The sequence below is a fragment of the Vulpes vulpes genome, chromosome 4, assembly GCF_048418805.1.
Source record: "Vulpes vulpes isolate BD-2025 chromosome 4, VulVul3, whole genome shotgun sequence".
Classification (NCBI taxonomy): domain Eukaryota; kingdom Metazoa; phylum Chordata; class Mammalia; order Carnivora; family Canidae; genus Vulpes; species Vulpes vulpes.
In genome coordinates, this window is record NC_132783.1 from 57,590,600 (window position 1) to 57,606,815 (window position 16,216).

The window sequence follows — 16,216 nt, forward strand, 5'->3', positions numbered from 1 at the left end:
GCTAGACCCTATACTAGTGTTTTAAATAAAATAGATATGATCTTTTATTTTATGGAGCATATCCATTAGCAAGGAAGACAGTCATTAAACTAATAATCAGATGTGCATCTGACATTTGTGGGGTCTGGGGCAAAAGGATAGGTGGCTGCCATATATCACATATTTAAATATTTAAAAGTGATAAGCTCTGACCTTGGCTCAGTTCATGTTTTCTTCTGGAACCTCAAAGCTTACACCCTGGGGGTTTCCTTGCAACTTTCCTTTAAGCTCCTTGAGGTTAAAGGAGCCCTGCTCTCTCCCAGGTCAGTCCTGCTAGCTGTGACCCTGAGTGGCAACAAGGAGCTTTCGGCATAGGGCAGGAGAGAAGGTGGGCTGTGTCCTGGGTGGTGACTGAATCAGACACTGGCATAGGAGCAGACATTGTGCAGCTGCCCAGGGAACTGGGCTGGGAGGTCCCATGACTCACTTTCTCTTTCTCATCCCCTTTTAGGCAGGTGTAGAGGAGAGGGATGGAGTGTAGTCATCTGGGAAACCCTGTCTGCTTTGGGTGTTCTGGGGTTGACAACTTCAAACAAAGAGGGTTTCCCGCTATCCATTTTCCGGGGCAGAGGCTAAGGTTTTCTTCTTTCTCAGCTAACACAGGCTCCTTTGCTTTCAGCCTGGCATGCTCTGTCCTGCATGGTGCCACTTACTAATACATCCCTCTTCCACAATTCCCTCAAAAATAGACCGAACTCTCAACCATCTTTCTTTGGAGTCTAAAAAAAATAGAGCATTTACTTTGATATTTATGATATATGTGGTTCTCTAAAGCAAGGGGCCTAGGATAGAATTTCTTTTTCCTGGGTTTAAGTGCAGCTTGCCGCTAACCGTACACATGTGTATGTAGCTACAGGCTCTGAGAAGGGCTATGGAGGAAGAAGCCTGAGGCTAGGAAGGTTCTTGTACAGAAACCCCGTTTAGAGTAGTGGTATGTGGTCAGTGTCAGGGAAGGTCTCCTGGAGAAAGTTTATGTCAGCTGGGACTAGAATGGAGGCTTACAATGATACCTAAATTTGAGCAGTATTCTCAAGTCAACTAGCATATTTCATGGAAAGTTAGTGAGACTGCAGATTAGGTTTTTTACAAAATGTAATCTTCATGTTTAGTTTCTTTTTATAAGTGATAACTGTTCATTATGAATCAAGTAATATAGACAGATAAGATTAAAAAAATAATCATTTCCTGTAAATCTGCCTCTCGGTAAATTTGAAATTAACAATGTGACTTAATTTCCTTCTAGATTTTTTTCTTATGCATACCCTAGTTTTTTATGTACATATAAAATAATCACTTATTATTTTGTAATCTTTCACTGCTCCAACGCGGAACTCTTTTTCATTTCCATGGTAACTGTCAGTTGACCAGTCACCCACTTTCCAGCTCCCGGCAGTAAGATCCATAGAGGACTGAACACATCCAATTTGTATACTTTTTTATGAGGGTAAATAAACTGTGGATAATTAATTGCACCTAAAGCTAAGATCCATATAGTTTCTGTGTCATTTTTGCATTAACCTGTCCTCCTGCCTGTGGTGTAAAATCTAATAGGTTGGAAATGATTGTAACTCAGTTATTGTTCCCTTTCCTGATTTTCCATCATCATCATCATCATCATTTGTGTCCCTTTTATTTCAAAAGAATACCTGAGATTGCTGTACTTGTTCCCCTTTTAATGCCCAAGGGCCATCTTCTTTCCCTTTATGTTTGTAAACACACTTCAAGTCAGTTGTGCGAGACATGGTCCATAGCAAATAATGAACTCTTTCTTGGTTTCATTAGCTATTGTTGTCTATGTTGATTCTAGGACTGAATTTAGAGAGTCCTAAACCTATATTCAGTTTTTGGTTTGATTGTTTACTTATGGTGTGAATGTGGACAGGCAACTTCAGTTCTCAATGTCCTTCTTGAAACGCAGAATATCGGAGTTCACTCTGTCCTCCCGTTAGGGCTATTGAACAGTAGGGATGCCTAGGTGGCTCAATCAGTTAAGTGTCTGACTCTTGGTTTCGGCTCAGGTTGTGACGTCAGGGTGATGAGATCAAGCTCTGTGTCAGGTTCAGGCTTGCACTCAGCATGGAGTCTTTTGGAGATTCTTTTTTTTTTTTTTAATTTTTATTTATTTATGATAGTCACAGAGAGAGAGAGAGAGGCAGAGACATAGGCAGAGGGAGAAGCAGGCTCCATGCACGGGAGCCCGATGTGGGATTCGATCCCGGGTCTCCAGGATCGCGCCCTGGGCCAAAGGCAGGCGCCAAACCTCTGCGCCACCCAGGGATCCCTGGAGATTCTTTTTCCCTCTCCCTCTGCACCTCCCACTCAGTACTCTCTCTCTCTAAAATAAATACATCTTTTAAAAAAGATTACATTAAAATGAAGTGTGTGAAAGATCTTTGTGAGCTGTAAAGTTTGTACGAATATTTTCTAGAATAAGTTTTCATTTAACTGAGCAATGACTACTTCTCTCTGCTCTTTTAATAACTGCTTCCATAGTCTAATTCTCTAAGAAGCATGTCCTGAATCAAGACAGAGGATAGGAAAATGTGCCCATTTTAATTTCTCCAACATGCATATGCTTTCTTTTAAATATGGAAAAGTTTTACTTTTGTGTATAGCATCCTTTATTTTAGTATATAGCCTAAAACGTATAAATAACTACCATACAAATATTTCCCAATTTCAACCATACCTCCTCTATGGAAATTCTGATGGTAAGATGAAGGGAACCTGCATTTATAATGAGTAGGCAGCTGACTTTTTTTATGGTTGATATAGAGTTATGGCCTATTATCTATAGTTTGTTGCAAATAATGCCTGGGAAAGGTTTTAGGTGATTTATTAGGTGGTAATTTAAGTCCATGCATATTATTATTGTTAATTAATGATAATAAAAACAATCCAAATGTTGGTTTAAGGAAAGGTGACATCAAGTTTGATGGACTTTCTTGAGAAGGTTCCAAACACCCCATAGATTTGGAGGTTTTGTTTGAGCATCTTTGTTGACCACTTTCATAATCCTGAAGCTGAAGTTAAGATGAGTTATTACTCATTTAATGTGTGGGCTGTTTCCTCCCCCACCACCCCTAATTGTAAATTATACAATCTCAACCTCTACAGCCAGCAATATCTGACTTTATTGCTTTCCATTTTATGAAAATTAATTACAGTTCACATTCTGACACTGAAATTAAAGAGTAAGCACTAAATCTTGTACACAACAATAAGAAATTAAGAGAACATTCTCTATTACCAGAATAATGGGGTGCTTGTTTTTCTTCTCTTAAGGCACTGGGCTGTGAGATAAAATCAGATTTAGACAAATATTGTTCCTCCTTAACTTGTGTGACTGCAACATGAAAGACAGAGGAGAATTATGATATTTTAATTAAAAACTCCAACTCTTTCTATTCTCCCTTGAGGGACATTGTTTTGTGATAGCACTATAGGCTATGAAACTGTCCCTGCGGGCTGTGTCTTTGTAGGGAACCAGGAGATGTAGGTGGTGTAGGTTCATTTCTGTACCCATAATAGACCAAATTCACTGGATTCTATGAATGTCTCCAAGAGAAAAAAAAACTCTGTAGAGAAAAATAGAAGTATAAATGGCAAAGGTATTGAGATGTATATATGGTATAAATATGCTTCCTATGCTGGTCTTCCTTTGGCCACAAGTTTCACAAGGGCAGTAATAATATATAATGTCTAACTTTATAAGTATTTTACAGTTTGTAAAGTATTTTCAAATGTATCATTTTATTTAGTAATCACAACAATCCAGTGACAAAGTTATTTTATTTAGTCATTTATTTGATTAGTTATGCTAAGATTACCACAAGTGTAGTTATCCCTTGTCACTTTACAAGTGTAGTTACCCCTGTCACTCTTACAATACCATGACTATATTCCCTGTGCTGTAGCTTTTATCCTCATGACTTATTCATTCCATAATTGGAAGCCTGTATCTCCCATTCCCCTTCATTTATTTTGCCCATCCTTGCACCCCCTTTTCCTCTGGCAACCATAGGTTTATTCTCTGTATTTATGGGTCTGATTTTGCTTTTTGTTTGTTTGTTTATTCACTTGATTTTTTTTTTAGATTCCACATATAAGTGAAATCATATGGTATTTGTCTTTCTGTCTGACTTATTTAACTTAGCGTAATACCCTCTAAGTGCATTCATGTTGTCACAAATGGCAGGATCTCATTCATTTTTAGGGCTGGGGAATATATGTATATATGTATATATATATGGTATATTTATCTATCAGTGGACACTTGAGTTGCTTCATATCTTGGCTATTATAAATAATGCTGCAATAAATATAGGGGCACATATATCTTTTTGAGTTAGTGTTTTCATTTTCTTAGGGTTAATACTCAGTAGTGGAATTACTGGACCACATGGTGTTTCTATTTTTTTTTTTTTTGAGGAATCTCCATACTCTTTTCCACAGTGGCTACACCAGTTTGCATTCCCACCAGCAGTGCACATGGTTTCCATTTTCTCCACGTTCTTGCCAACACTTGTTACTTCTTGTCTTTTGATTCTAGCCATTTTGACAGGTGTGAGGTGATAACGAATTGTGGTTTTGATTAGCATTTACCTAATGATTAATGATGTTGAGCATCTTTGCATGTGTCTGCTAGCCATTTGTGAGAAAATTTTTTAAAAATGTAACAAGCAGTTGTATTTACACAATAAAACTCAGTGCTTTTCAAAATTTTTTGCCATGAATCCATTAAAAAACATTATGATAAATTCCAATATATAAAACACATAAAAATGAGCGTGAAAATATAGAATGGTCAGGCACCTGTTCACTTGGTCTCCCCTGTCCTTAGGTACATTCTTTGAGGCCACTTTTGCGGCAATCCATGGAGCATAGTTTGATAACTAATGGCATAAAATTTAAAGTGTTCAGACAACATTCACTGAACCCTTCCTGTATACAATCACATAGTTATTGAAAAAGTTCTGTCCTTGCCTACCCCTGACCCAGTCTCCTGATAATAAACAGAGAGCATGTCTTTGAGAGGCTTTAAAATAAGCATGGCTCTGGCATCTGTTCTTACTTTCCTAGCTAAGAACTAAATGTGAGACTAACAATCTTTGACAGGTTTTATTCCCACTATTATGAAGTATGCTGCACTAGATATTTATACAATTTAGGGCAGTGCTTTTAGTGTGTGTTGAAATTTATCAGTACTGCATCTTGATACTCTTATGTTCAGAGGTATGTTGATATTTGCCAGCCCAAATAAGTCATTGTTACTGTATTTCATGAATCAAGTGATGGTAACTTCAAGTTCTCTTGCCATGTGGCTGATCATCCATGTGACCCTTCCAATGGAAAATGCAACGTGTTGTAATGTTTCTGAGCTGCCAAGTTTTGAGTAACAGATTTTTTTTCCCCTTAGCAATATTTATTGACATACATCTGACTTTTTGGATCAGTGGTATGAGTCAAAGATTATGGCTAGAAACCACCAAATGCCCTCAATTCTGTCTTCATGTTAGAATTACAATAGCTACTCTCCATAAATGAGTCTGTGGATTTAAATTTCATTCATTAATCCAAATAAATACATTATTTTCATTGAATGTCTACTGCATGTCAAATGCTATGCTAGTTGCTGGGGTAATCAGTGAACAGAAGAGACACATACCCTGTCCTCTGTGAGTTTATAGTCTGGTGAGGAGGCCGTATAAATAACCAGACAGTTACTTGTGATTAATGTAAAAAATCTTTTGAAACAAACAAGGTCTTAAGTCAAGACTTTGAGGAGGAATTTAATTCAGTCTTAGGCAATGATGTCAAAGGAATTGGTGTTAGATACAAGATAAAAATGTAGGTATTGGAAAGGAACTTCTAGAATAGTGGAGTGTAGAGCTAGCTAAGTTCTTTTCTCAAAAATCAGTGATAGAACTGGACGAAGCTTTCAAAAACAACCGTTTAAGCACTCTAGATAGCAGACAACAAATTTAGAAACATTTATTCAAGAAAAACAGCTAAATCTTAAGTAATAGTAGGGTTTTAGCTCTTTAGCTTTATTGGCATAGAAGTCTACCAGGGTAGGATAAGGTGTAAGAACTACTTGAGGGGGCTGACTAGATTTGGAGCAGGTGCATACACTTTGTAAATATCAGCAATCTCAATGGCAGTCAGAAAATTCCAGCTTCACGGCTAGCTTGAGGTTGTCATTGTGTTGAATGGGGGTAAGCAACAAACCAGCACACTGGCTAGAGATTCAGTAGGAAGATCTGGGTAAATGAAGTAGTCATAGTTGAGCCTTGATAAGCTTTCACATATCCCTGATAGGGTTTTTTTTTAAGATTTTATTTATTTATTCATGAGACACACACACACACACAGAGAGAGAGAGAGAGAGAGAGAGAAGCAGAGACACAGGCAGAGGGAGAAACAGGCTCCATGCAGGGAGCCTAATGCAGGTCTCGATCCTGGGACTCCAGGATCACGCCCTGGTCTGAAGGCAGGTGCTAAACTGCTGAGCCACCCAGGGATTCCCTCCCTAATGGTTTTGAAGGATGCATGCTAGGAAAAAGCTATGCACATTCCCAAAAGAGACTAGAGAGGGCCCAGTTATGTAGGATCAATGTAAGGCCTGGAGAATGCTCAGGGAAGACATCTGAAGATCCAGTGGAAAGCAAAAGCAGGATAAGCTGACTAAACTTTGAAGGTAATTTCTATCTCTTCATGAATGAATCTCTTTTCATGCCTTGCTATAAATTTTTTCCAGCTTTGTCAAGGCATAATTGACAAATAAAAATTGTACAAAGTATGTTTTCTGACTGAGTGTTCTTAAAAGTCAACAATTGACAGATATTTTGGAAGTGTAGGAATCAATGAAAAATTATTTTTTTTCAAGAGTTGACTCTTTTTTAAAATTTAATTTTGTTTATTTATTCGTTCATGAGAGACAGAGAGAGAGAGACAGAGACACAGAGACACAGGCAGAAGGAGAAGCAGGCTCCATGCAGGGAGCTGGACGCAGGACTCGATCTCGGGTCTCCAGGATCACACCCTGGCTGAAGGCGACGCTAAACCACTGAGGCACCCGGGCTGCCTGAAATATTAAAAAAGAAACACATCTAGGTGTTCAAAATGGAGACATCAGCCGCAGGAAGATGGCAACTCCACTGCAGCAGCATCACTCATGCCAACTAGAGCTGCCTTGGGTGACTTTTGTGATGGTGCTAAGAAGACATCTGGCAGACTTGTATGACTTCTATGGAGTGAAACACCCAGGTGGTAAATGGGTCCTCGGTGCTTGGCCCTGCAGGCCTGGGGCCTGAGGACCTGCCATCCAGCCCACAGCTGCTGTCTGGGCCTACAGCCCATGGGACCTGTTGTGGTTTTTCTGGGCTGTGATATTCTCCAGAGTCACAAGTAACGTGGCTTGGGAAGCTCTCATCCTAGTTGGCATTAAAGTTTTGTTCAAAGGTGGCACTTAAAAACTTTTTATTCTATACTTTCTATGGGATTCCCATTGGTTTTCATTTGTGTACTACCCATGCTGCTCTGGCTGCCTTGAGAGATCACTTCTGCCTCTCCAGTGACAAAATGGTGTGCTATCTCTTAAAAACAAAGGCTACAGCAAATACATATGAGATGGATATTCACAACTTCTCTCTACCAGAAAATATTGCAGAGCTCAAAGAGAAGGTAATGTTAGTTATCACTTAAATTCACTGATGAAGATTCTGAAGGAAGTAACTCCTGACCAGCCCAAGCCAGAAAACCGATCCAGAATCAAAGCTTAAGTATCAGGGTCAGGCCTCATTGCTATTTTCAACAACAGGTGCTGTTTGATCAATTCTCAAGAAAGATTGGCTTCAAGAATGGATAAGAAATGTGGTTTATTATGATTACTTCTAGGCTAATTTCCTAAATGATTTATGAAACTGTTTCTAGAAGATGAGAAGCTAAGGAGCCTTCTGTCCAGTTTTTATAGCTGTTTTCCTTAAGAACTATTCTGGCTTGTCATCTTCATACTTATTTCTGAAAGTATCTTTTGACTGTAAATTTAGGTCAAGAGGCCATGTCCCATGAATGCTCTAATACAACGATGCATGTTTGTTATGAAAATAGAATTGTATTTAATGTTGAAAAAAAAAAAAAGAAACACATCTAAATAACTCATGGGTCAAAGAAGAAATCACAAGGGAAATTAGGAAATAATCTGAATTGATTGAAATTGAAACATAATTATGGTATAGCTAAAAGAGTATTCAGAGGGAATTTTATAGTCTTAAACACCTATACTGGTAAAGAAGAAAGATTACAAAGAATAACTTCAGGGACTAGAAAAAGAACAGAGCCAACTAAATCCAAAGCAAGTTGAAGGAAGGAAATAAAATGTTTATCAAAAAATGGAAAACAGAAAAACAATAGAAGAAATCCATGAAACTGAAAGTTGGTTCTTTGATAAGATAAAAAAAATTGCCAAACCTTTATCAAGACTGAGCAAGCAAAAAAGAGGGAAGACTCAAGGAAGTCAGGAATAAAAGAAGGAACATTACTACCATCCTCAGAAAAATGAAAAGGATTAAAAGAAAATACTGTGAACAACTTTATACTATTAGATTAGAAAACACAGATAAAATGATCAAATTCTTAGAAACAAACTACCAAAAGTCCATATGAAAAAATAGAAACTTTGAATAGATTTATAAAAGAATGAGGAAATTGAGTAATACTTAAAAGCATTCCCACAAAGAAAGTCCAGGTTCAGGTAGCTTCACAGATTACTTTTATCAAATATATAAAGAATAAATAATACCAACCATTACCTAGCTTTTCCAGAAGATAGATGGGGAGGGAACACTTCCCAACTCATTCTATGAAATGAGAATTATTCTGTTTTCAAAGCCAGACAAAAATATTACAAGGAAAAAAAATAGAGACCATCATGTTTCATGAATGTAGATGCAAAAATTCTCAAGAAAATTTTAAGAAACTGAATACAGCCATGTATATAAAGGATCATATACCATGACCAAGTGAAATTTATTCCAGAAATGCACATCCCAAAATCAGTTTTAGTGTAATTTACCATATCAATACAATAGAGGACAAAAGTGACATAATCATTTCAATAGGAGCAAAAAAAGAATTAGACAAAATTGAATATCCATTCATGATAAAAACTCTTAAATTAGAAATAGAAAGGAACTTTGTCAGTCTGATAAAGGGCATTTATACAAAGTATACAGGTAACATCATACTTAATAATGAAAGACTGAGTGCATTTCTTCTAAGATCATGAATAAGACAAGCATGTCTGTTCTCACTACTTTTATTCAAAATTATGCTGGATATTCTATCCAGTAAAGTCAGACAGAATACATAAAAGGCATCTAGACTGGAAAGGAAGAAGTAAAACTTTCTTTATTCAGAATGACATAATCCTGTATGTTTAAAATCCTATGCATGTACAAAGAAACCTATTACATGGTAAGGTGGAGTTGATCATTTAGGACAGTTAGACAAACTGAAAGTAAAAATCAAGAGTCTTTTTTTAAACTAACTGTGACCTAGCATGCAAGAGGCAAAATGAGGCACTTGCTCTCAGTGTTCCATTCTTTTTCATGGAATGGCCCTGGACAGGGGTCAGGTGGATGCAGTACAGATGGATGCTGCCTCTTTATGGACCTATGGCTGGAGGGAAAGGAGAAAATAAGATAAAAGTCTAGGAGTGGAAAGGTACTATGTCAAAATGGAGAAAAGAGCCTTAGCCAAGGTCTCTGATAGGGTCTCAGAAGAGGTACAGGGAAAATGCCTCATTCTAGGCCTCCAATAAGGATACTTCTGAATGGAGGTACCTTGGTTGGGAACACAAATAATGCATATGAATGTGGCTGGCTCAGATTGGGGAACTGAGTTTTTGCCTGGAGGATTGAGAAAACTGCATTGCACTGGCTGTATACCAAGGCTGGTATGAGAAGGGAGGCTGCCCTCCCTAATGCCTGTCAAAGTCTATAACTGTTTATGGTTAGGACTGAAGGATCACACACAAGATTTTGATTTTGCAGTCAGAATCCTCAGAACTACAATTAAGAAATGAGTTCAGCCAGATCATTTGATATAAGATCAATAAATAAAACTCGATTGTATTTCTATGTAAGTAGTAATGAATCCTCCAAAAATTAAGGAAATAATTACATTAAAAATAACATCAAGAATAATAAAATACTTAGGGATAAATTTAATTTAAAAAAGTGCAGATGTGTAAGCTAAAAACTATGAAACATAGCTGAGAAAAATTTTAGAGGATCCAAGTAAATTATGAAATATCCCATGCTCATGGAGTAAGACTCAATAATGTTAAGATGGCAATTACCCCTACTGACATATAAACTCAGCGCAAAAAAAGTAGGCCCTTTTTTTTTGCAGGAAATGACCTGAAAATTCATATAGAAATGTAAAGATACACAATAGCCAAAAAATTTTTGAAAGAGAACAAAGTTAGAGGACTTACACTTCCCAATTTGAAAATTTACTACAAGGCTTAGTAATAAAAATTGTGTGGTACTGGCATAAGACTAGACCTATCAATGGAACAGATTTGGAAGTCCAGAAATAAATCCTTACATTTATGGTCAATTGATTTTTGACAAAAGTACTAAGCCAATTTAATGGATTAAGGGATAGTCTTTTCAACAAATGACTGAAGCAGTTGGATGTCTACATGCGAAAGTGAAAAAGATAAACTTAGAATCTTACCTCCCCCCCCACACAAAAAAATCAACTCAAACTGGATCCTAGGATTAAATGTAAAAATTAAATTACAAGACTGTTAATGAACACATAGGAGAATATCTTTGTGATCTTGGGTTGACAGTGAGTTTCCAGATATAGCAACAAAGCATAATTCATAAAAGAAAAATTTCAATAATTGGATTTATCATAATTAAAATATTTTGTGCATCAAAAAGGAGCTGTTAAGAAAATACAAAGTCAAGGCACAGACTAGATAGAAAATGTTTTGCAAAACACATTTTTTAAAAAGATTTATTTATTTTATTCAGAGAGAGAGAGAGACTCAGGCAGAGACAGAAGTAGGCTCCACAGGGAGCCCGACGTGGGACTCGATCCCGAGTCTCCAGGATCACACCCCAGGCTGCAGGCAGCACCGAACTGCTGCGCCACCGGGGCTGCCCGCAAAGCACATATTTGATAAAAGACACTCATATCTAGAACATATAAATGAATTACAGTTGACAAAACTATAATAAAAAGATACTAAATACTTGAAAAGCTTTTTCACTAAAGAAGGCATATAGCTAATAAGCACATGAAAAGATGTTCAACATCAATAGTTATAGAAATGCAAATCAAGACTCTTATGAATACCACATCTATTAGATCCACTAGAATAACTATAGTCAAAAAGAGACAATATCAAGTGTTGGTGAGGATGTGGAGAAATTAGAATCCTCACACATTGCTGGTGGGAATACATGATGGTACAGCCACTTTGAAAAATAGTTGGGCAGTTTCCTGAAAAGTTAAACATTAATTTATCATACAACCCTTAATTCTACTCATAGGTAACTACCCAAGAGAAATGAAAACATCTATCCACACAAAGACTTTTACATGAATATTCATGGCAACATTAATTATAATAGTCTATTTGGAAACAATCCAAAAGTCCAACAACTGGTGAATACATGAGCAAAAGTGGCATAATCAATTGACATTGTATTTAGTAATAAGAAGGAACCAACTATTGATACACAATGCAACATAAATAAGCATCAAAAATATTATGCTGAATGAAAGAAGACACCAAGGACTGTATATTGCATGATTCTATTTGTATGAAAAGCTCAGAAAAGGCAAAGATAGTAAGCAGATTATTGGTTGCCTGAAGCTGGGCATGAGAATGGGAATTGAGTGCAAACTGCCCCAAGGATGTTATTGAGATGATCAAAATGTTCTAGAACCAGATTTTGATGATGGTTGCACAATTCTATAAGTTTACTAAAAATCATTATATACTTAAAAGAGAAAAAATAGGTATTGATCATGCGAGGGCATGAAAGGCAGAAGAATAAAGAACTATAAGGAATAGTATTTATAAAGGCTAAGAGGCAAGAAAGTACTTTGTTAAGTTTGAGGCACTAAAATACAATATTGAAACTTTACTGTGGTTGACCAGAAGCCTTACCAATGACATAAACATTTGATTAACACATATTTTATATATTATACTGTATTCTTACAATAAAGCAAGCTAGAGAAAAGAACATATTTAAAAAAATAATAAGGAAGAGAAAATACATTTACAGTACTATACTGTATTGAAAAAAATCTGCATATTAGTGGACCCAATCAATTCAAACCCACTTTATTCAAAGGTCAACTGTAGTTATGTTTTACAGTACAACTTAGAGAAAGAACATGATTGTGATAATTATTTAAGTAAATGTGTTAAGAGCAATTAAATAAAAAAGCTCAAACTCCAGGTTTATTGTGATTTTACAACTTTAAAAATGAAAAAAAAATTTCCTTTCATTGATATGAATAAAAGAGTTCCAAAAAAGTGAAACTAAAAATTTAAGTTTCAGTTCATATTTTATTGTTATTAAAGATAAGTATCTCTATTGGTTTAGCTGTTGACTATTAATCCAAAGCATAATATTCATAAGAAGTAAACACTTTCCTGTGCTGAAAAACTGAATTCTCATATTTCAAAGAGGATTAAAATATTCTAAAGGCTGGCTCAACTGAAAATATCTACTTGTTCGACATTGATGACAGTGGCTGGTAACTTCGTCAAAAGAAAAGAATTACCATATATATCATATATGTTATATTAAAAAAATATATATATATATTACTTGACATGTCAGTAGCAAATAAAGCAGAGCATGTTTGTCACATGAAAACCTGGTTGAATTTAGATTTGGGGTGTGTTTCTAACTTTTGGTTCTTGAAGACTTAAAATTGTGAATAAAATTTATATAGAGCTTAACAATTTTTATTTTCTACCTAGTTTTACTTTCACTGTGAATTTTTAAGTGTAAATTTCATTTCACTATTAAAAGAGAAAAGGAAATAGGCAGCATACTGATCGTTAGTGAAAGAGAAGAGGACTATGTGAAGATATAAATCCTGACATCAAGATACAGAATCTATTGTCCTTCCCTCTCCTTCTCATCAAACCCGACCCCCTTCCATAAAGCACTGCTGTCACCTGACTGGTGGTTGTCAGATTTCCCCTAAGTCAACTTTCATCCTCAACTCCATCTTGGCTTTTCTCTCACCTATGATCCTTTGTCTCTCTAGAGTAAAGACACCCAGGCTGAATAAAAGCAACAGGGTGATTGTGTGATGGGGACCAGTGGTTCCCAGACACTGGGTTAAGAGGCCACCAAATTGATTTCACTTGAGAGCAAATTCAGATCTGAACCCAGTTTTTCAGAGGTGAAAAAGATCTATTGATTTTCGTCACAGTCAGTTTAAAACTGAAATGATCGCCATTTTAACTGTGTCGGACTTAAGGAGCTATTGGAAAGGAGTATCATTGCCACTGGAAGCTGTTTTTCTTTCAACTGAATTCTATATTGTACATCTTAGATGAAAAAAAAGTAATAAGACAATGAAAAGTTGGGAAATTCTGTGGTGGCTGTTATTTACCTCTCCAGGTAAATGAAGCAGGGCAGGGAGGGAGAACAGTTAGTTTGCAGAAATATCTATAACCTGGGTCCTCCCTCAGTGGAAACAAGTCACCCAAACCCCTGGCAGACCAGATTATGAGATCTAACTCATTTCTGTACACCTCTGAACCATGTTAGGTTGTTGAGGGTCTGTGAAAAGAAAGAGCTCTCCCAGGGTTTATTGAAGAAACATTTCTGAGAATTTATAGGTTTTAGAGAATTTCTTTGCAGAATTTAGTTTGGAGCTCAATACTAGAATTTAAACAACCATGCCAAGTGAGTATACACAAATATTAGACTGTTTCTGGAAAGTGTAAATAGTATTATGATATTTTTGAATGAATCTAAATTTCATTCATAAAAAATACATTTCTATGTTAGCCCTTCCTCAGGACTTGTCAGGGTAAAAATGACTTGATAGCTCTTCAGTTGGTTGGCATTCACAATTGGCCATCCTTAGCTTCACTACTTGAGAAGTTTTTTTAGGTTGTTTCCTAGAGATTTAAATTTTCATAAAGCCATTTTTTTACCTAGAGAAAATATTTATTGCCTTGGTGATTTGTAAGTAAACAAATAGAATCAACCACTTTCCTAAAAAAAAAAATTGAGTTCTATTTCCCATAGTATTCCAATATTATGCCATTTTGGTAACTTTGTAACACCCTTTTATCCAAGCAATGAATCTGTTCTGTCAATTAGAAGCAGATGATTTTTTTTGTTGCTATAAGCTCCCTTTCTGCTCATCCCCTTCTTTTTCTCTCTTTCTTAAAGGATTGTCATCATTACCACCATTGTTTCTTCATCACTGTACATTTTTGAGTCCTCACTTTATAAAAGATATTTGTATATTTGTGTGTATATGAGTGTATGTGCACTATATGTGATACATTAAAATATATATACAATACTGCCATCAGTGTGATCATAATATGGGTGGTAGTTGCAGTGGTAGTGGGCAGAGGGAAGGGAAATAAAATCTGTTACAGTCCTTTTATCCATCAGACTTTGTTAGGTGTTTTATTTATGATATCTCAATCTTCACAACAAAATTGTGCATTATAATTGCTCTTATATTACTGATAAAGAAATGGCAAGTCAAAGAGTCTAGGAAACTTTTTTGAGGTGACAGCTAGTAAGTGGATTGCCAGAAAGTCTTTTTAGTAAGGCTTGTTCTTCCTCAAAACTCTGCTGCTCCCAGATATACCTGTAAGGCAGTTTGAGTACACATGATGGTTCAGTTCTGACATTAAAGGCCATACCCACCTGGCAGAGTAAAGATGTTTATAGATCAGCACTGCTTCACATTACAGCAGCTTCATCACAGCAGTGTATACATCACGGGTTGTGGTTGAGTGCTCTCATGGAGAAAGTCTACAATTGAATTTTGTCAACCAAAAGTTATAGTTTGAGCTGTCTGGTAAATAGATATGTTACTGAAACTGTATAAATTAAGACAGAGCTTAGCAGCTAAATTTATCCAGAAGTTACAAAAGCATTCCCAGAGTAAATTAACAAGCATTAAAAATGTCAAAGCCCATCTAAAGTTCTTTATCAATGGCTTAAAAGGCATTCTTTGATCATTTGAATAGCATAATATATCTTATTCCCTTATGTACTACTTTCAGTTTATGGTTAGATTCTTGTTACTCTAAATGGGCACAGAGCCTTTTGTAGTAATTTTCTACATGAGTAGAGTGAAGAGGGAAGAATTCAAATCAGATTTTATAGAGAATGATGAGGAAAAGGATAGGTTGTGCCAAACCAAACATTAAAACCCTTTGGATAAAAGGCTGGAGAGCCATGGCATGGTAGAGTCCAGGAAAATTCATCTGGTTCTTCCTTGAATAAAGGTCAGGGTGGAATCTATAAGGTTCCAAATTTCAACACTGAATAAGTGAAATTATATGAAGTCTACTAGACTAAGCCAGTGTTGCTTAGCATGGCCATGCATTTGTATCACCTGTGGAATTTTTAACACATCCTGAAATTCATTGCAGTTCTATGGATTTGAGGTTTTGGAATCTGTGTGTTTAAAAAGCCCCGCCTCCCCAAAAAATTATGCAGAGAAAAAAGAAAGAAGAAAAAGGAGGAGGAGGAGGAAGAAAAGGAGGAGAATAAAGCAACAATATGAAATCAGAGAGGGTAAAATGTTAACAGCAGATAATCATAGGTAAAGAGAGCAGTTCTCTGCTGGAACTGATGTGAATTTGCCAGTCTTGATTCTGCACATCTCTTCTCAACCAGTGATTTTACATCGGTGACCTGAAATTGGCCATGATGGGAGTATTTACACCATGAAAATCAGAAAATGCAACAAATTGGGGCTTTTTCCTGTAAGGGCCTGCTCAGCAGCATACCATTTGGTATGTGGCTGCTCTTTGTGAAAATGATGCTTTCTCAAACAAACAAACAGACCCTAAACTCTCTTCTAGTGATACTACTATAGCCTGCCTGACATCCTTCCAAATTGGAATTTGGAAAGCACTGCA

General features: G+C 36.3%; 1 pseudogene; it reads left to right on the top strand.

The window, feature by feature from the left end:
- The first annotated feature begins 7,281 nt into the window (after nt 1-7,281).
- Nucleotides 7,282-7,823, top strand: LOC112919566 (protein Mis18-beta pseudogene; annotated as a pseudogene).
- Nucleotides 7,824-16,216: the final 8,393 nt, after the last annotated feature.